Here is a 23,076-nt window from a genome sequence, read left to right on the forward strand (position 1 = left end):
TAGGGAAATTGTTCAATTTAAAGTTACAAAATTCAGTTACTACTAAGTTATCTATCTCTACGTTTCTAGAGAAGCCTGCGTATCACAACCTTAATTAGTTAGTAATGTTTCAGATTCCCCATTAAGTGTATTATTTTGATTAAGGAAATAATGTATTTATTATGTAAGCGCACATAATAGGTTAAGCATCAACTAGGTGTTTTATTCGCCAAAAAACTGTTCTGCAGTTTGGCGAAATATTAAGACTGTAAAATATTTATTGTTAATGTTAGAAAAAAACCGGCCAAGTGCGAGTCGGATTCGCGCACGAAGGGTTACGTACCAATTGGCAAAAAACGGCAAAAAAATCACGTTTGTTGTATCGGAGCCCCACTTAAAAATTTATTTTATTCTGATTTTAGTATTTTTGTATTGTATTGTATTCATTTAATTCAAGCAACATGGCTCATAAAAGCTTTGAAACATAAAGATCTATTAAAATTAAAATACAAACTTAAAAATTAAAATATGTATTACTAAAATATTAACTAAGTTACTGGAAACATGTCAAAAATAAAAGAATAAAAATTAACTAATAAATAAAACATGATTCACGTAGAATTTCAGATAAACTAACTTTAAATCGAATGTCATACAAAAATCATAATCGCGTAAAAATAAGTAACATGTCCCTCATAAATTAATTAATACCCATACAAGACTTCTTATTTAACCCATCTGTGAGACACTGGTGCGTGCAATGACAACCAGTGCCTCACAAATGGAGAGTCAACTCGATCTGCGACGACCGCTAGTAGGGCGCTTCCGCTGGCGCGCGCGCGGCGAGCTGCTGACATAGCCCTCTTGCGCATAGTAGCGTAAAAGCAATCCACGCGCGCCTCCGCGAACATACCCGAGGCGCTGCAAAACCGCGGCAGCCGCAGCAGCGCCCTAAAGGCGTCATTGTATTGAACACGGAGAGCGTTGTATGCCCTTTGTGTATACTTAACCCACAGGCTGCACGTGTAAAAAGTTGTGCAATATGCACGGAACAGTGTGACTTTCACGTTATGCGAGCAACTGGCAAACCTGCGGGCTATCATATTGGCACGAACTGACAACGCTCTCCGTTCCCTTTTAATGTCAGAGTCGTCAACCAGATCGTCGGTCAGCAAGTGACCCAAGTATTTAAACTTGTGGACGCGCCTCAAGGGTGCCCCATTGAGACACACAGGAGGAACGTCCGTTGGACCCCGCTTTGAAAACCATAATCTCACTTTTTTTGGAGTTATATTTTAGTCCATGACTAATGGCATATTGTTCACAGAGAGTTATGAGTTCTCGAAGCCCGCCGACGGACGCACTCAGTAGCGCCATGTCGTCCGCGTAGCTAATATTGTTAAAGCAAACCCCATCGATGTGACAGCCGACATGACGGCTACTGAGTACCTCAATAAGCTCATTAATGTACAGATTAAAAAGTGTGGGCGAGCTCAACCCACCTTGTCTCACACCACACTCCAATCTGTACTCATCCGACATGGCGTCTCCCCACTTGACATAGTTGACCTGATTTCCATACCAATACTTAAATATTCGTATAAGCTCTAGTGGTAAGTTAATTTTTACAAGCTTTTCCCATAGCTTATGGTAGGAAACCAGGTCAAATGCCTTCGACAGATCGAGAAAGCAGGCGTAAACGGGCGTCTTTCGGTCGGTATAATATTTGACAGCATGCTTAAGACATACAATCGCGCTATCAGTTGATAGTTTGGGTCTAAACCCGAACTGATTATCGTGCAACTTAGCAAAGTGATTTAGATGTTTGTTAAGGAGGCTGTCAAATACTTTGGCGATCACCGTAGCTAATGAGATCGGTCTGTAGTTAGCCTTATCTCCAACATCTCCTGTCTTATCCTTAATTATGGGGACTACAACCGTTCTCATCAGCTCAGTCGGCAAGTACGAATGTCCAACACATAAATTAAACAATGTAGCCAAAACTGTAGGCAAGTGTGAGCCTGCATACTGCAGATGCTCAATGCTGAGTCCGTCAACTCCAGGAGACTTGCCCCTTGACATTGTTTTGATTGTTTTAGCAATTTCCTCAGGAGTAAACTGCAAGACCTGGTTATTATTTACGTGCTCAGCATATGCATGCAGCATATGGGGGCATATGGTCCGACTTCCCAAGGGGTGATTCCATGGCAAATTGAGATTTGAAAATATTAGCTATTCCTCTGCGGTCACTTACACCGTCTACGCTCGCTGGAAGGCCAGCTTTTCTATCTAACTTGGCGGTATTCTTCCAAAAACCGCGGAAGTCATTTTTGGAATGCAATTCGGCAAGACGGTCCATTTTGATCTGATTACTATGGTTCTTACACCACTTTAACTTAGACTTAAACACACGCCTTGATTCAACCATATCGTAATAGATTCGACCACCTGTCGGTTTACCATGCAAAAGCCATATCTGGAACCTAGCCCTAGCCTCTCTATGAGCCTGACTAACATGCTTGTTCCACCCTATCACGTTATTTGTGCGTTTTTTGCGACCTTTACGCCCACCTTCATGACTCAAAACCGCTGCATCCCTTAAGGCGGCTACCACCTGTCCAAACAAATCGTCAATTACATTTCTATGGCATAGATCATTACAAAATGTACCCATACAGCATACTAAGTTTTGTGGGTCTATCGACTTTAACTTATTATGACACTCTACAGAGTACTTATCAATTTCAAGGCAATTACGTTCACCCCATAATACCTTATCAACTGGCAATAATCTGTTCGGAACCTTATGTCTAATTAAATTGACGTCACATTTTATCATTAGTGGGAAATGGTCTGACCCTAGTATATTATAATTCACATACACACTATTCACGGTATCTAGGGCCGAGTTAGTAACAACACAGTGGTCTAACCACCGAGTGGACAGTTTTTATAGCGGCAACAGAAATACATCATCTGTGAAAATTTCAACTGTCTAGCTATCACGGTTCATGATTTACAGCCTGGTGACAGACGGACGGACAGCGAAGTCTTAGTAACAAGGTCCCACCGTAACCCTTTGGGTACGGAACCCTAACTAGTACCGTGTCGGTAAAGTGCATGTAATACCTCTGAAGCTACGGTAACTTACCAATTTCAGGCATGTACTTGCTTTATTGCCACCAAAAATTGGTTTACCGGAAAATCCCAAAGGGTTGGTTAAGAAGTCGCCGTCCTTTTTAATGTATAGCTAAATTACCAAGAAGGAAGACTGAATATCATTGCAAGACAGAAAATAGTTTTTTTTTAGTTTGTAATTATATTACTAGATTTGCATGCTTTTATTTTTTAACGTCATCCAACATGTCCGCGTCATACATGTCTTAAAATTTTAACGTCATTATATTTGTAGTGCATCGAATTCTGTACAAATAATTCCTACCAAATACATACAATATGGTACCTTCCTCCTGGAAACGTCACAATTGCGGATTACGGACACCCGAACTAATAACTACAAATCGTTAGCAGCTTCCATTCTATCATTAGCCACATTAAAACTTTTTCCTGCCCAAGTTGTCAACTATATGAAGAGCGAAAAGCGTCGAGTTTTTCTGCACCTTCACGAAGGCCCATTTATTATCTCATTAGGAGTGAACGCCTCTTATCCGGCTATATGTCTTGCTTTGAGACAAACGATTTCGCTATCGGTGGTTTAATTTTATTTTGTTACAACTGCAACCTTTTATCTAGACGAATATAAAACATTTAGAATTGTTATTTCCTTCCACTTTTATCTGCCATCTGTTTGTGACGGCAGATGATCACAAACTGTAACACATTGGCGCCCGATATACAAGAAGAGAAGACGTGGCAGACCTATGAAGAGATGGAGTGACGACATGACAGGAGTAGCCGGGGCATCTTGGCCAAGTGGGCCCAAGACAGAGAAAACTGGAAAAATTTGGCCCTTACACATAAAATATTAATAAAAATAACTTATTGAAGACATAATTACTAGTACTACTATTATCACTATTAGTTGTGAAATGATTATTTTAAGCGATATGACTAGATTTATAATAGGATAAATATGATAAGTATTCCATTATTATAGTATGATGATGTATGTATTAAGTTGCTAAATTATAGTATTATTGCTGTGTATTTTGTAAGTGAAAATTAATTTTCATTAACAATGTTTGTCATATTTCTCGCCTGAAACACAGGATACCCTAGTTCAGGCACATGTAAAACGTTACTATTTTGTAAGTCTTTGTTTTGTATGAATGTAAGCATGCCACGTGTTTTTTGAATAATTTATGTTTATGTTTATAATTCTAACAAATGAAAATTAATAATTTAAAGAGAATTAAATCATATGTATATAAATTGTAAGGGATAAATAAAGCTTAAAATAAAAAAAATAAAAAAAATCTACTTTTATAGATTTTTAAAATTATATTTAAGCCTAGAATCGTAACCTTTTATGGTATTCAATGATGTCGCAAAGTTTAATTTCCGGATTATTTTTAATATTGTGAAGGCTCAGAAAACTAGTAGCTCTGTGGGTTGTCGACTTCGTAAATTCCGATGGCTTCCCCATTTTGAAAAATCTCAAACAAAATGTCACCTGCAGAGGCGAACCACCGGACACATGAAAGCATTTTTATCCAAGCTAAAATGGAGACGCTTCGTTCGCGCTTTGCGTTCCCTCGGTCAATAATTTATTTAATCATCTTGAAAAAAAATATCAATCATCACAATATTTTGTATTTTAGTTGGAAATAGCCTAATCAAGCAGGTATACCTTAAAGAACAGGGTATAGTTTATGGCTATAATATCTGTGCCCTGGTTTAGCATTAGCTCAATGACTAATAAATCCAGGCAATGACGTAAGCCAAAAACTCATGAGAAATATGATGGTAAACTTCTTACATTACGAGTACCTTCTGCGTTTTATGTTCGGTAATTTTCAGAAGTTTTACGTTTTAAGGGTAGTTTACAATATTTTTTTTGTAGCCACGCCTATTTAAAAATGAAAATGAAAAATAAAAAATATATTTATTTTGCACAAAGAAAAATGGGAATTTACTGATGGAGTATACAATGTATACATGTCATGAGGTCGAGGTTGCGCGCATACAGCGGTTCTTATATTTATAACAGTATAAATAGGCCGGGTCCCCAAACTAGGCATAGCCTGTATTTTGGGCGACCAGTTAGTGTATTAAAAACTAGATTGAAAAAAAGTATGTCTACAGGTAAAGATAGGTACATTCAAATTTTTTACAGGGTGGGAGATAAATAGAAACGAGCAGTGTACAGATGTATTTTTTGTTTATTTAAAAGAAAAGATTTAGGGGATATTGATTTATTTTGGTACGTTGTTCTGTTTTTGATGCAACTTAAAAAAAATAAAGCAACAAAGTTGATAATCAATACTCAATAACGCTCATAAGCCTGCAACATACCGGGGGCACATTATTATGTGGAATGCATGAACGGGCTTTGCGGTCTCTATACTCTCTATTGTTTCCTAGACGGCTGCCTTGGACGTTGGACGGGAACAAAAATTTTTCATGAACATTTAATTTAAAATGCCTAGTAGGTATTTTCAAAATTACTTTCTCTTACACACGCATTGCAAATACATAATTATCATATTTCTGACTGTGAATCAGGTATTTGATTTGTATAACACAAACAAATAGGTTCTGTCCGCGACTTCGCCTGTTATGTGTGGAATGATGATTTCCGTGATAAAAATTATCGTGTGTTCTTCATCGGAAATCAAACTATGTCCAAGTCCATACCAAATTTCACCAAAACAGTCTAGCGTTTTAAGCATGAAGATTATGCTGGTAGCAATCTAAAGAATAGATTGGAAATCAAACTACAAATGTCCATACCTAATTTCACCAAATTCGGTTTATCGTTTTAAGGTTGAAGATCAAACTGAAGTTTTCAGCTGCCTTAACCTACTGGCCATTCTGGGTCTAGTTCTGAGGAGATCTCACATACTTTCTTCCATATAGGTTCAACAGAATTATGTATAATAAAAAAATACGCTAGAGCGTTTTCCTGGATATGGGTCTGGGAGAAAGGGCATCTATTAGACAAACCATACTAGCGACAAGAAGAGAAAGTTTTGTTTTACAGTTAAATATGTATCAAAGTATTCATTGCGAAGGTCACGAAGTTCAAGCTTTACACTGTTACCTAAAAAACTAGCCTGAATATAAAGGAGTGCCCGTTAAAATTTAATTAAAACTCCACATTTTACAGTGGGAAGAAAGCGGGCGAAAGATAAATTAACTATACTAGAGCTTAATCGAAACGGTTTCTTTGATCAATTAATTATTTGGCGTGCTTGGAATAGGTTAGAGGGATACTTACAGGAATTCCCCCTTTTTTTACAAGCTTTTATTTAGGTATCTTGCAATGTTTTTATGTAGGTATGTATGTGCGTTCCGTTTTTCGGATCAAATCTTGTACGTTAAATAAAACCCACTTCCTATTATTCGATTGAGCTGAAACGTTACATACATATGTACATACCAAATATAAGTTGGGTGAAAATACAATACTATATGGTACCATCGAGCATATCTAATGATGGACACAAGGGTAGCTATAGGAATTCTGTGATAAAACAACGTAAACTTATTGTGTTTGGGTTTGGTAGAATTGTCTCTATGGGTCTAAGTTGCCTGTTGAAAGAAAAGTACAATCAGTGAGAAAAGCTTGATGTAGACGGGATACTCGTGTAGATTGCGTTAAATATTATAAAATCGAATAAAGGCAGATTATGACGGATTGTATCCGGTCTTTGTAATACGGGCACAAAAATAATAATGAAATATACCTGTATGATGTGTAGGGTGTGCAATTTAAGTAATCATGATCCATCTCGCTTCTATTTTTTCTGTTTATACCCTCATTCATCTTTAATTCAAATGTATAATTGATTTATCTGTAAAGGGGCCTGACTACTGACTATCAGTCCGCCGGACGATATCGGCCTGTCAGTTAGAACAAAAGATTGTCAGTTCCGAACAACTGACAGGCCGATATCGTCCGGCAGACTGATGGTCAGTGGGCAATTTAAGAGAGGTTGGAGGAATGAGGGTGCAAAAATAGTACGAAGACTACTAAAGGGCAAGGTAAATAGTAGGTATAGTGTTGACATAATTTCACATAAATTTATTGAATCGTGAACTTATTCAAATCCATTCGGTATTTAGAATTTATTTATGAACCAATTTGGATTTTGACGCTGCGAATAATGTAAGCTATGAATATTTAAACGTTCTCTAACAATTAAACAAATATCGTACAATAAATTTCTCTAATTTTAGCAGCTTTCCTGTCTTGGCGATTCTGAGTTATTTCAAGTGGTGCTTGGATGCACACAACTTGTTTATTTTACCATTGCTTACAATTAAGACTACTTAGGATTTTATCATAATATATGTCTTTACAAATTCCTCTTTGGCTTACAAGCTTTAAATCTACAATTAGAATGAAAGGTAAACAGATAATTTACTAAAATATAACTTAATAGAGCAGAGGGCTCTGTGTTATCTATAGTACCTACTTAAACAATTGTATTGAAATCGAAATCGTAAAAGTAAAGTTGCATTTATATAATATAACGATAATACTTTTTTATTATGTATTTAAATATCATTAAATCCCATTTACTTATCATCATTAATTTAAGAGCCTAGCTCTTGTCGGTGGAGCAATTTCCATGTATCTCTTTCCTGAGCCTTTTGTTAGACCGCCTGATACGACACGACGTTTATCTTTTCCTTAAGTTGGTCCATGTATGTTCTTCTTGGTCTCCCTCTCTTCCGCCTTCCTTCTACTTTCCCTTCCACAATATTTTTTATGAATTCGTTTGTTTTACGACACGACGAATTCATTTACTTATCAAAAAAAAACACTTGTAAACTACTTAGGATTTGCATACCTTGCGAGAAATATTAGAAATTACTCCCCATATTATGCATTATTGAAAGAAACATAGAAAACATTTTTTACAAGAAAGTGTTACAAGAAACCGAATAATCTCATTTCAAACACAGTTATAAGTCGAATGAGAAATCAAAGTTAGCGTTCGTTTCTACACAACTTCGCCGTCGTAATTACGCAACTTGATGGAAATCCAGGCTTGAACCTTTGATATAAATGAACAACGAGTTCTTAGCAGCTTCCTTGGCATATTTAACTTATGATGACTACATGAAATGAGCAGTTCGCCGAAGTCCAAAGTGGAATATTTGAAAGCCATCCGGCAGTTGACTGTTTCATTGAAATGGTTATGTAAGTAATTGATCTGGGACTATTATATCCACCATATGGATATTTTCTAGTTTATTTTAACCGTGATTGCGATTGGATAATGCAAATATATATATATTATTTTAATTAACCGTCTTCTCAATTCAAGACCAAATGCGTAAAATTATTGTGTATTGGTGTTGTCACATAGGTAGTCTTAAAGAATGATGACTGTAGTAAATAAATGGTGTAAATAAAAAATAAAAAACTATTATTTTATCCACTTTTAAATTTATTCTAAGCTTAATAGCATCGATCGCAGACGTTTCTGCTTGTTAAAAATTAATTTAGAATGGGTAGCACATCGTAACTGGTGAATTTCCAATATGACTTGGAACTCCGGTGGCCGTTTAAAAAGTGTAACACTCTTACGGTAGATGTCGCTAGGGTCCCCTAGACCCATATAGTGGGAAGATTTGTTGACTATGGATGAGGTCTTGGTGGCTCAGTTGGCAGAGCGCTGGAGTATCGATCCAGAGGCCGTGAGTTCAAGTCTCACCCTAGGCAGTAATTTTTCCACTTTTAAATTTATTCTAAGCTTAATAGCATCGATCGCAGGCGTTTCTGCTTGTTAAAAATTAATTTAAAAAACTATTATTGTTAGCACAATGTATAGAAACTTTTATACCTCCCAACTTGACTAAGTTCCCTTACACAATTCCTTAATCACTCACCACTTTTTTCTATCAAGCGTTTTTTCTACTAATACATGTAGTTTAAGATACTTTACAGTACATAAGATGCTATTATATATTATATACGAATGCACAGGCAGCTTAAAATAGCTCATACGTGCATATCAATGTCCTGCACTTGTGTTTTGTCCATTCGTAAAATGTTTGTCGAGTCTGTTTTTAAAGAAGTTCAATGAAGGCGCACTGGTAATTACGGAATGTTAAGTAGGTACTATATAAAACATTGATTCTCTCGTGTCAATTTAAAATACTCCCTTCGGTCGTGTTTTAATTTATTGCCACTCGTCGCGAATTTCCTAAATTTCGCACTTATATCGTAATGTACTATTTAGATACAATAATTTAATACTTTTTTATAAATTAAAATTTACCTACATCATGAAAAGTTTCCGGAAGAAAATTAATTTAAATTTGGTACCATATTTTTTACCGTTTTATTAATCAAACACCAAAAGTGAGAAATCGTTTATAAAGTATTGTAGGTACGAAAGGATATCCTGAAATAGACGTCCGCGCAGACACACTATCGAGTAAACATTGCGTGACGTGGCGGCGCTCAACCGTGCGTGCACGCACTCGCGCACAAAAGTAGATCACATTTTACGAAAAAAGGTAAATTACTTTTAGCAGGTAACCTGAAAATCGGAAGTAGTACAAATTAAGATAGAAGGGCGACTAAGATGTCGATAAAAACTTAGAAATTGATATCTATGACAAAATATGTCATCATTGTCATTGGCGTGCATTTTTATAACAGCAGCGATACTAAATACCAGGAATAACATAGTGCATAAGGGGACAACATGCGGAGCCTCTGCTAGCTCTTGAACTACTCTGCTAGCTCTTGAACCAGAAACCCACCGCTCACCAACCGCACCAACAGTGGAACCTTAATAACGCCTGGTCCAGCAGACGTCCCAGACAGCTAGACCCACGAAGCCACACATATGGGTTCAATGAACCGTGCTGTGTCTGGAGCATGCTCAACCACTTGAGAGCAAGAAATGGTTCACTGCACGTGCCTTCAGAAGAAATGGGGATGGAGGGACCAGGAACGCTGTGAATGCGGATGGCCAAAGCACTGTTGGGCTTATCGTCTTGAAGTTCCCACTGACAAAGTACTTATGTGATGGGGCCCAAGGAAGATTTTAAAACCATAACGAGTGCAACCATTACCTAGGTACTTGGAAAAATGTAAATATATTGTAAATTAAGTAAAGAATGTTAATTTAATCGCTATACGATAATAAGAAAATAAATTTCGCTCCTATTTATGTATTCGTGGGAGCAAAATGTAACTCCTAAACTCATTCTGCGACGACGAAATATCTGTTTTAATATCTGTGATATATAGTAATATTTTTAACTAGATTCAGTTATAAAAGGTACCTATGTTGTAGATGAAACGATAATATCTGATGCTCTGTTGATCGTACATAAAAAACTGATTACATAACATTTAAAGGGTGTTCACATCTAAGAATCAACGATCCATAACGACTTATTTCGTTCGTCAATTTTTCTCGCGACTGTACATTAAACTCCGTTATTTGGATAAACTCCGTTAAGATGGAAGCAACTCTCCAGTTCCATTTGATTATTTACATTATCAGTAGTTACGTAGGTAGGTGATTTTGCGTATCTTCATTAAACAGAGGTCGAGTCGTTTGATGGAATGAAACCGAATTACTACAAGTACTAAGTACTGTACAATTGATCAAACAAATTAAGTTATATTACGGGACTATACATCACATTTTTTGATTTGTAACATAAAATACATTGTCTCGTGCAAATTTTATGGAAGGTTTTCAAGTGACAGGTATTCAATAGGTACATTTGTATTGGGAACCGTACATGTCAGACCTAAAGAGTAGAGTTAAACCAAGAAAAGTCTGCAACGATTTTGATAGCATACGCAGTGGAAGTGTTATTTATACGTCATAATCTCATAGAAGTTTGACGTTTAAAATAACACTTGCATTGCGTGTGCTATCAAAATAGTTGCAGACTTATCTTGGTCTAACTTTACCTATTTAAGATTAATAAACTTCACATCTTTATGGGGGTGCTGTCCCCTATTTAATTCACACACAATCCCGTGCCCGTTTTAGAGTCCCGTTCATAACCGCCTATTTTATATACGTTCGATAACAAGGGCTTGGTTTACTCTTATACGGTCATAATTGTAATCTAGTGGGCTAATTAATATTTGTAGCCAGTTTATTAAATAAATATTGTAAATAGTTGAAAATGTCTGCTTCAGTGGCCACAAATCATTAGTCCTGCTGCTAAGCCTCGTGGAACAAAATGACTGAATGAGGTAACTTGAAATTGTTAAGCTATAGCAAAGAGAATATATAGGATAGAGGGGTACTGTCATAGTAAATTTTGTAGTTACAATAAATGTACTGCCATCTATCGACACACGACGAAACTAAAAACGAAAATATCAAAAAATGTAAATGTTTTTTTTTTTTTTTATGGGTAAATGTTTTTTTTATTTGCATTAATGAAAACACATTTACATGACATTACAGTGTATAAAAAAAAAATGGAATTAAACAATAAACTACAAAACTAACTAAAATATTTTATTCAAAAAGACCTCCGCGAGCTGTACCGGGTGCAAAGGTGCCCATCACACTTGCCGCGTTACCACGTTGGATAGCGATGGCCAACCTTTGCACCAGGTACGAACCCGCGCGAGCATCAGAGGTCCTCTCCCTAATCCTATGTCCCACCTCCCTAATAAACGATATGGCGTCAGACCCCCAACACCCCGTTGTCTCGAAGGCGAGGGGTACAAAATAATAATTTGCTTCGAGGATGGAATATTTCGTTCTCTTTCTTGAAGCTGCCGACTTTGCCGCAGCGCCAGGTGTCTGCACCGTCCGGCTGAGATGTGACGCGGCGAAAGTGCTGACGCACGTGGCGTCCCACAGTAGGCACTTCCCCTTCTGCCATGGCACCAACGTTAAACCGTCCGGCCTTTTGCCATCGGTGCGACAGAGACCCGGTGGTTCCAGAACACACGGTATGTTCGCGGATATTAGGGCTCTCCGGACGATGTCATTAAGCGCGTGGTGTCTGGGAAATCTTCCTGAGCAGCGACAGCAACTCAATGCGTGATGGCCATTAGCTTCCACCGTGGAGCCGCAGATGCATTTGTGAGATATGCAAACATCGCAGCCCAGGCGAAGAGCTACAGCCACACGCATTGAGTCACTGTCGAGGAGTGTTCCCAGGTGAGGGGAAGGTAATGCCTGTAACCACGCTCCCGCTTCTACCTTTGACACCGACCGGAGTCTTGCCAAATCCACACCCGTAGCAGCACTCAAGAGACGGGCAAGTGTGTGGGCAAGTTTTTTTATTTGTATTTTTTTTACGACTTTGACCCATGTTCTGTCACTGATAACAATATGTGTTAAAGTTGTTAAATAAGAAAGGAAACCGTCATCGCCATCTAGCCGAGAATAGGCCAAAGGTTGATATTGGTTATAGCGCCATCTGTGCGAGAATCAAATTTTCTTGATTTCCGAGGCACGATTTTTCCTTAGACTGTATTCATCATTCATCTTATACGGAGTTACATAGGTCTTTGGCTATAGGTATTGGCTGAGTTTCAATACCGTTCCCGAGTTTTCTTTTTGCATTATTGGCTTCATAGAGGTCATGGTCATGGCTCGTAGGTAATCTTCTATAAAGTTAATTAATATATATATATATTATTCTAATTCATTTATATGATTAAAACATTACCAAAGAACCATTTTTACCATTTGTCGAGTGACAAAATATTTTTGATTTACGTTGTCGGGTTAAAATATAAAGTGCTTTGTAGGTAGACGTTAGGTTTTATACAATTAATATTAACTACTAGAATTGAGTATAAAAGCTACATGTACTTAATGGCAGTTCCTAAGTTTTTTTAATACTGCCGTTTAAAATTCATAAGTTCTCAACAACTCTCGTTAACCAAACTATGATTGAGGCTTATAGTTTCGGGTAATTGGTACAGTCGCCATCAGATATATCGGAGCGGCCGAGGTGCTCAAGAATATCTGAACACGCACCTAACGCCTTGACAATAGAGGCGTGTTCAGATATTTGTGAGCGCCTTGGCTGCTCCGATATATCTGATGGCGACTGTACTGGAAAAGATGGTCTGAATTTTTGTGAATAATATAAGTATAAGTTGAAGATTCAAAATTCAACAGTAAGTAAGCCCAAGGGTTCTTTGTAAATTTTGCTATTAAACTTTTTATACTGTTAAAACTTTTTAAATTGCCACAACAAAACATAAATTTAATCGTATCTAACTTTTTTTTTAAACTTGTTTTACCTACTTTTGAATCTAAATACAAGTATGTTTTCACCATTAAGATAAATAAAGTAACGCATTGCAATTGTATCCATTGTTATACTCAAACTCAAAAATTATTTATTTCAAGTAGACTTAAAAATAAGCAGCATTTGCTCGCAGAACTGATGGCCGGTGGGGCCGGAAGGTTCTGGAGTGGTGGAGTGGTGGAAGACGAACTGCCGGTAGGCCTCCAACAAGATGGAGCGACGACCTGGTGAAGGTCGCGGGAATTCGGTGGTTGCGAGCGGCACAGGATCGGTCGGTGTGGCGAGCCTTGGGGGAGGCCTATGTCCAGCAGTGGACGTCTATCGGCTGAGATGATGATGATGATGAAAAATAAGCACTTTTGACAAGACATGTACATAAGTGTACTTACAATAAACATATAAATAAAAATATAAATATTTAAACCCAACTATATTACAAAAAAATATTTTGATGCAACTTACCATGCCCAAAACAAGTGACGCTTTTAACTGATTATCTTTCAAACCATTAATGATTATTTTATAAAAATATTCCCGCTAAATTACTATTAAGTAGCTAGCCGAACAAGTTAGTTTCGACATGGTTTCGACCAACTGACTCCAAGTTACTAAAGCCACAGGCCATACTAAGTTTTAACACCAAACAAACATCATTAGCAGTTAACCCGTTAACTGCCTCTAGTTTCCAAACTAAATTAACCTTAATGATATACGACATAACGATCATTGTCGTCTGAAAATGCTAAAAGGTAGCCGTATTCAAAGTACCTAATAGTAACCACATGGTTGTAATGTTCCATAAAATTTTAGCGTGGTTGTTTACATATCTATTTAATGGCCTGTTACAAAGTAAGTTGGAGCTAATGGTGATTCTTCATAAATTAGCAAAAAGTAGCAATACGTTTTACAAAGACTGCTGCTGTGGGCACCTATAAGTGGCTAAACATCAGTCAATGTCAATTATCCTTGTTGTAATGTACTAGTGTTGATGTATTATCCGTTGGTGATCCTTAAATAAATTAAATAAATAAAGAAAATTTTTAGTTGACATGTTACGGTACAATTATTCAATGGGGGGTCCATTGAATAATTGTTTACCTCCTTCATACATATTATATTTGTATATATAGTTTTTTTTTGACATTAACAAATTCCTCTTTATTAACTTGGCTCAAACTATTACTAACATTGTATGATAGATGAGATGAGATCCGTTTTCATAGTTTTATTTCATGAGTAACTATCGCGGTAACCGAAGACAATATTATTGTATGAAATGTTTTTTTTATTTTTATTATATGACAACGAGTATAATGGATTAAATACTTAGAATAGAAACAATAAATAAAGCCTTACAGAAAAAAAATAAACTACAATTAACTAAACTAAAACTACTATAAAACTAAAAATCTAAATCTAAAATGGGCCCCCGTGGCATGGTGCCGAGGATGCTGGCAGCATTTCCTCGCTGGATCGCTATGCTCAAGCGTTGGGCGAGGAAGCTGCCAGCTCTCTTATCTCCGGTCCCATCCACCAACCGTTTCGCCAATTGCCGGTATAGGCCCTGTGCTGCGGGGCCCCACGGACCAAGAGTCTCGACTCCAAATGCAACAAAGTTAGTAGGTACCTACATATTATATTTTATTTCAACAAAATAAATATTTTTAATGTGTTGTGATACTTGTGATCTTGAAATATCATCAAAGATTCTGAAATAGTGTTTCGTATGACGGAATAGTTATTTGTTATACAAGGGTGCAAAGTTGTATTTTACCCGCGAGTGTAGAATTGAAACACGAGCAAGCGAAAGGATTCTATAGGTGAACCACGAGCGAAGCGAGTGGTTCTAAAATAGAATCCTGAGTGTAGCGAGTGTTTCAACACACGAGAAGTAAAATACATTTGCGCCCGTGTGTAACACAAAACTTTTCACCTCACTATAGCGAGGAAAGTGCAACATCCACTGGCGTTAGATCATCTTCATCACTGGAATCACTCATTTCTTTACGATATTATAACAGAAAACTCTGGAAGTTGTGTTTTTTTACGCGAGTCGGTGAGAAAAGGTTTTAAGTAAAAAAATTGTTGACAATGTTGACATTTCTGATGTATGAAATGTCAACGATGCGTTTTGAAATTGCATCGACTCAACTTGTGCGTTCAGAATTATATTTAACATCATTATAAAAAAAACAAACGTTTCTTATGGAATTTTAAGGTTTATGACTTAAAATCATTAAATAAAGCTAAATTTGGTATTTTTTATTAGATTCTCAAACCATTCATTTAATGATAATTAATATCGAACGAACCATTATCATGAGCGTTTTACGTTTTGTTATCTGTCAAGCTACTTAAACACGCTCCATCCAAGGTCAAATTACTTTCCCCACTAGTGGATAAAACGCGTTTTTTCCCGCTTGTATTGAAGGATAAACGACAACTTTCCGAGCTAGTGAGGGGAAAAAGCATTTGCCTTTTTACCTTTCATTAGAAAAATTACTTAAGTTAGTTAAAAATTTACTTAATTTAAATGTGTAAAGAGCTGCGTTGTACGTATGTTCGTACTCATCAATGATTTTAATTTATTTTGCACCCACAAAAATGCGAATAAACTTACATGAGAACCATAGAGATAATTTTGTATAAATTACCGGCGTACGTTTGACACGAACCCTTACGTTTGCATATCTAAAGCCGCCATGAACATTAAAGAAGTGAGCATTCATCATTTTGAAGAATAACTTCAAGAATTGCTATAGGTCGTCCGTCAATAACTCTCGTCGAGATTATGTCAATGAATAAAACATCACAGGTCTCTGTCGAAGGGATAAAAGAAGATGGAACTACAAATCTATGATGAAACATATTTACAATTCGTAAGAAGATTCGACTGTAAAATATCAGAAACATATTTCACGATAAATCGTCTTACTACTCGTAAATGCGTAAGTAATCAACGTACTCACTGCTAAATAATTGTGATTATTTAAATTTAGATATTTAAAAAACCGGCCAAGTGCGAGTCGGACTCGCGCACCGAGAGTTCCGTACTTTTTAGTAATTATTTGTTGTTATAGCCGCAACAGAAATACATCATCTGTGAAAGTTTCAACTGTCTAGCTATCACGGTTCATGAGATACAGCCTGGTGACAGACAGACAGACGGACAGACGGACAGCGGAGTCTTAGTAATAGGGTCCCGTTTACGTCTACGTACTGTATTTTGTATTTAAGTACCTATTATTATATTATAATGATATATAAAAAAACACATTTTTCATCAAAATTAAACCTATGAAAAGATTTCAAACGTTTATTTTTAAACCCTTCTATAGAAATAACTCTACCTCTTCCTCAATTCCACAAAAAATTTAAATGAGCTCAAGGATTCCTACAGACTCAATAATTAAGTCATTCCATCATTAAGTACTCAAGTTCCGAGCCGCGGCTTAAATCTTTAGTCTCTTTTCATTGGCTGAGTAATAATTTCCTTGCATTTTTAAATCACTTTAGGAATATATAATTATGTGAAACTTTTTGAATAAAACTTTGACAATGAGTTATTTTCTTCTTGTTTAGCGAGGCGTTTGCCAAAGAGCATTTTTTGAATGAATAAATAGTTTGCTATTTAGTGAAATTGTAGTAACGTAGTTAAAAAACATAGCCTATTCATTCATATCAAGCGTAGTTTCTTTACATTGAAATGAAACGTAAAAATAGCACTAAAATCAAGAACTCAAAATGCTTAAATAAACTAAATAGATAACGTATTACTTTACACTTTGGGATTCAGCTAATTATATCACGGACTAAGCCACATAGCACACTTCACGACTCTAACAAATTTCCTGTGAAGCCAAATAATGTATTAAGAGGATACAGGAGCTGAGATTTAAATATTTTAGGCGAATACTCCATCTCGCTAACGGAAGCGGCTCCTAAAACTAGTGCGATAAGGACAACGCCAGGTTAGGCGATAAACCCTGCGTACAAATTTCAAAAAACGAGATTTCGTACTCTGCTGTTTCCTCCTCCAAAACTTAACCAAATGTTACGAAATTTTAAAACGTAAATGGTAATGAAATTATCTGTGATGGACTATTTCGCTTTTTGGGCTAATTGATGTCAGTTTTGAATACCAATGCTTCTCTTTGCGGCCTAGTAAATTAGGCAATTTTTGCGAATATTTGAAGTGCTCTAGCGCCTTACACAAAAATATCAAAAAAAGCAAAACAGTCCGACACAGATATTAATAATAATAATCTGTCGAAAAAAACATTGCTCTAGCTTCAAAACAGCTTTTAGCAACGAAAACTTGTACCAGACATATAATAAGTTGTCATATAATTTATCAGTAGGAAGTTTTAAATTATAATATTTAAGTGGAAAATAACGAACATAACCCAAAGCTGCAGGTATTTTAAAATAAAATACCACTTAATCAGCTCATCCCATCCCGCATCTGAAATTAGATCAGTAAGATCAGGCAACGCGGAGGCGTGAAATGTGGTATTATCGCCCATCAGTTCCAGGCCGCGGTCAAACACAAAAGTGGCAATTTTATTACCGTCACATAACGTACCCCTTTTTACGACTATTGGATTTTTCAAAGCTACGATTTTAGTACAAAAGGGTAAACGTAAATCGTTAAATGTGAAACAAATACCTACGTTTTTTGTAATTTTATTATTATTATTGTGGTGTGATCTGAAATGTACCTATTTGTGTTGTACGCATCTTAACAGTAATTCTGCCCCACCATGTAGAACTGTAAATTATATTAGGAGAATAATTTTAACTCAAGAATACGGTAAAAAAATATTAATATTAATTAAAATTGTTAATTCTTTATATACTATAATCGTAGGATTAGAAGTCTTATTTGAAAACTTTACAAATTAAAAAAAAGTTGCGAAAGAGCGACATAATATTAGTATTGTTTAGCGGGTTATTTAAAATCATAATTAACTAATACTGTCTTCGGTTACTGCAATATTTATTAACGAAATGAAACAATTTAAAAGTATTCTTAAGCATAAAATAAAAATAGAAATACACAGCATACACCACACACGGACGTGTTACAAAGCCCTCTGTCTCTTACATTGTCAATATACAAAGCCTCTCGTATTAGCGGACCGTCAGACAACTCTTTCGTTGTCCCTTAACTTCCCATAGGTATCGGGAAATATTTTTTTCGTGTACCAGTTCAATAGATCCCGCACAAGCAAGTCCCCGAGAGAGATTGCGTTTTGATCGACACCGGCTGTGACTGCCGACGCCGACATTCATAGTCATCTGATATATTTATTGGCACTTTTCTTGTTCATCGACGTTTGTCCCGGATGTTTATTGAAAAAAATCGTGTTTCTACGTGAATATATGAATAATATTGTCTTTTAGAATACAAATTTATGGATTGATTTGGGAAAGCTGGAGCGGATTTTATGTAAGAATATTGACAATTCAGAAGAAATATCAACACGTTTAGATGGGGACTATAGTATTTCCTTTTGTAATATAAAACATTGCTATTCAGATTAAGCTCTGAGCTCTGATATGATCAGAAATGGTTAGCGTGGGGACTATAGCCCAATCTATAGCAGCAGCAGTGGGAGTGGGACGTATATAGGCTGAAATATTATACTATAATAAAATAATTTAAAAAAAAGCAATTTAAACTCAATGTGAAGCAGTCCTTTTTTATAATTTTAGCACAGTTTCGATTATTGACACAAACACTCAGTAGGTACCTATCAAAACGAAATTCCATATTACGAGCAAAAATATGGTCAAATAATATTGGCTACAATCTAAAATGTTACATTTATAACCAGAAAGAGATTACATCTTTTAAAATATGCATAAAACTATCAAAGCGTGTGACATGGTCTGGCGGAGATTTCAATAACTTACGGAAATTTTAACTTCTAAGAGGACTTTTATATTTACCGGTAACTGCAGTTATACGAACCTGAATGCGATTTGAATAAAACTGACATGGAAGATATTTTATTAAAGGAAATATCGAGTCGAGCTTTATTTTATTATAACTACAATATATTAACGTTTAGAAATGTATTAAAATTATTCGCAAGTTAATAAATAGTACTTTGTTAGATACTGAACAATTAAAAAAATGTCCTTAGAAGTCCAAAGTTTACATAGTCTCTGAAGAAAGAAGAGTCGTGGAATATAAGTAGCAGTACGAACTGTGTCCCGCCGTAAATCACCGCTTGTTCAAGCCTTGCTCCTGCTAAACTCCTGCTGGACCCGGGTATGTCCTTAAACTACGTCCAAAAGAGAGGTATGGGCACTGTGAATGACATCTCGCTTTGTGTGGTAGGGCACAGGACAGCGGATGTCATTCCAGTACTAGAGCAGAGCCCAACTGGGGAGGTACCTCCACCTTACAGAAAACCGCAGCCAAATAACACTAGAGCCTACTAATAGTGTTGTGTTCCTGCCGGTGAGTAAGGTTGCTAGAGCTCGAGGGAGAGGAGTGTTAGGGTCGGCAACGCGCATGTAACTCCTCTGGAGTTGCAGGCGTACATAGGCTACGGAGACTGCTTAACATCAGGCGGGCCGTATGCTTGTTTGCCACCGACGTAGTATAAAAAAAATACTCGCTCCTCGAATCAGCACCAAACTGTGATGTGTTTGCGAGTAGATGGTTGGACGTGTGTTATGAATGCTTGATGTTCTGCGAGACGATTAATGAACGGCCTTCTTCTGTTATATGTTAATTTTGATTTGTGTACTATGTGTATGAAATGTCTATTGGTTTCACAGTGCTTTAGATTACTCTTAGGTATACTGTGAAATGTAATGAATAAAAATAATAATAATAATAAGGAAACCCATACATTCTACGACTCTTCTCTTTCCGCACAGACCAGGGGCCCGTTTCTCAAAAGTTTGTATCTTGTAATACAAGCGGATGTCACTTTTTGACAGCTTTTGTTAGAAAGGGACTTCCACTTATTACAAGCGAGCTTCTGAGAAACGGGCCCTAGGTATGTATATCACATTTTTGTTTTGTATACTTTTTCTGCAAATTGTAGATCATAAATCATCTGGCCGTAAAAATTTAAAAATGATCTTGTTTTATTACATCGCAAAAACTATCAAGAATATATTACCCATTCGGATACTAACTAATACAGTCGAGGTCAAAGCTATTGTAATAAGGCAAAAAATGAAAAGATATCTTTGACCTTAACTGTACTAACAAAAAGCTATTTCATATGTTTTCTATCGCCGAAAGCGCAAAGCAATCACCTATTGAATAATCAATGTCTAAGACCATCACGTATAATGGCAATTTGTACGATAGGCTCTTCCTCATTACTTATGTATTGAGTTATTTGTCTGTAAAGATAGTCAATGTTATTTGTAAGAGCTTTTAATAACACAACCTTTCATCGCTGAAAATATGGTAATTGTTAATAACCTTTCATATGTGTGTGGTGGTTAAAAATCGTGGGTTCGACCCTTCGGTAGTGCAGAAAAAATGGTTCTTGATTCATAGGTATGTTGTTTAATAAAAACAATTACCTATTTACTTACCATACTAGTAACAATAATAAATGTAGTTATTTTTAGTAGTAGTAACCCAAAAAGTTTGAGTTGTAAAATCTCAAGAATAGCTTACCTGAAACAAAACAAGAAAAAAATATGTAATAACACTATAATAAAATTGTCAGCAGTGAAAGTGTTAAAAATAGCCGCATTTATTCAATGTTAGCCAATAAGATACCTTGAGTTTAAAGTATTTACTAAAATTATGTATGTATTTTGATTGATGTTAATTGTCAAATTTCAGAAGACGACAGACCAAGGGGTGAAATTATATATACTGTCAGTTTCTCGAGTCGGATGGGACACAAGATAATATGTACATACAAATAAATTAGGTATATTATATCGATAATCCGTATATCGTCGCATCTCGTAACGCCTACTAAACCATTCATTACTAATACGTAATCCTCCCACTGACGCCTTCAAGATCATGCGAACCAGAAACTAAAATAAGGAAGACATAAATGATGATATTTCTTCGTTTTATTCCAATATTTATATGCTTTTATTATATGTTAAGCACTACATTGACCCTCGTAATATCATCCTTACATAGTGTGCTAATAGTGTCTGCCGGAAAGTTATCTTTGGAGGATTGTCAACAATAATATTATTCTAGTTATTCCTCATAGCCTCACGACCGTATTTGGAAGATAGGATTATTGCATCTCGGTAATTCCAGGCACCGTTATCTTCTACAATGCAAATGTTATGCAGCAGGTTGGTAACTAAACTCAAATAGGTCGCATCGGGGCGTGGATGCCGCTAGAGACAAATTATGTGTCTCTACTATACAAAAGGGACCTAATGACAAAGGACAGGTAGTAATTATACAACAAACAGGTGGGTAGAAACGCAACTGAATATAAGTACGTTAAGTCGCGGAAATCGGAAGGTCAATTTGAACGTATATTTTGACATCAAAAATATATTATGTTATCATTCTATGCGTCTCGCTCGCGCAAATACATGTACGGACAAGTACGAGTGAAATGCACGAGCAAATGATAACTAAATTGTATTATTTAGATATCTAAATGTACTACTTTCGAATTATTGGTCTCTGGAATTCATACGATCACTTCGACTGAGAAGTAGGTGGGTTTTAACCGGTAGAGTTGTTTACGACTGCCTTATATTTAGTACAATATTGTTGGATTTTTACACACAACATTTGGTATATTATTAGGCAGGTAAAGCCAGGAAAATTGAGGAAAAATTCGTTTCTAGCGGGATTGGAAACCAGGAATTGATAAGAGGCTCTCTTTTCAATCTAAAACCTGATAAAAGTCCCCCGCTAAAGATAACATATTTTCCATTATTTTCCTCCTTTCTATAAAAAAAAAACTACCTAGCGTTATCCCGGCCTTTGCCAGGGTCCGCTTTCTTACTTCCTTTTCTTCACTGCGCGATCCTGGGCGTCCTCTCGTGTGAGCCCGTTTACGCTCGTATCTGCTTTCACGACATCGAGCCATCGCTTTTTTGGTCTGCCGTGGGGTTGGGGACTTCTTTGTCACAGCGATACGACACCGATCTCTCAGCGATAAAAGTGACATTTCTTCAACCAAAAACGTCACTTTTGACACTAACAGATCGGTGTCGTATTGTTGTTGTATCTTATAAGCATTGATCGAATTGAACCGATAGTCTACTAACAAAACGAATGAGCAAAGACAATTGATTATTATGTCAATCAGTTCTAAATTAGATATTCTAAATTCAATCGCAGGTCGTAGAACTAATCACAAACTATATTGAAAGACATTTAAATGTACTTATATCATTCAATACAAGTCATCTAATCTAACAAATAAAATTTCAAAAGCATCAAATAAGAAAAAACGAATCTAGGATTACAATCCCATAACACTGATATCACATTGAATGACCATATTTAAATAAATCAGACTAAATAGTCTACATCAGATTATTGGTCATCATTTTATTACGCTATCGGCCGTAAAATATGTCTGGCTATGCCGACATCAATTACTTAGCTTTATCCATTTATCTGTCAATATTAGAGGCACGTCTAGAAGGCTTAAACCGAAGATAGTCATGGGAACATTTCATCATCTTGAATGAGGTTTTGATGGCCTAGTGCTCGTATTC

At 36.3% G+C, this 23,076-nt stretch overlaps 1 protein-coding gene and 1 long non-coding RNA gene across 3 annotated transcripts in view; one reads left to right on the forward strand and one right to left on the reverse strand.

Annotated features, from left to right (window-relative positions):
- LOC134740852 (uncharacterized) overlaps window positions 1-20,007 on the forward strand; it is a 124,505-nt gene extending 104,498 nt beyond the window's left edge. The window contains exon 2 of the long non-coding RNA XR_010127837.1: window positions 19,884-20,007. This is a non-coding gene — a long non-coding RNA (uncharacterized LOC134740852). The remainder of the gene's footprint in view (window positions 1-19,883) is intronic.
- The window catches only part of LOC134740814 (dual specificity calcium/calmodulin-dependent 3',5'-cyclic nucleotide phosphodiesterase 1-like), a 541,857-nt gene that overhangs the window by 236,590 nt on the left and 282,191 nt on the right, over window positions 1-23,076 (reverse strand). The gene's annotated exons all lie outside the window — the stretch shown is intronic.

This window comes from Cydia strobilella, chromosome 4 (genome assembly GCF_947568885.1).
Source record: "Cydia strobilella chromosome 4, ilCydStro3.1, whole genome shotgun sequence".
NCBI lineage: Eukaryota > Metazoa > Arthropoda > Insecta > Lepidoptera > Tortricidae > Cydia > Cydia strobilella.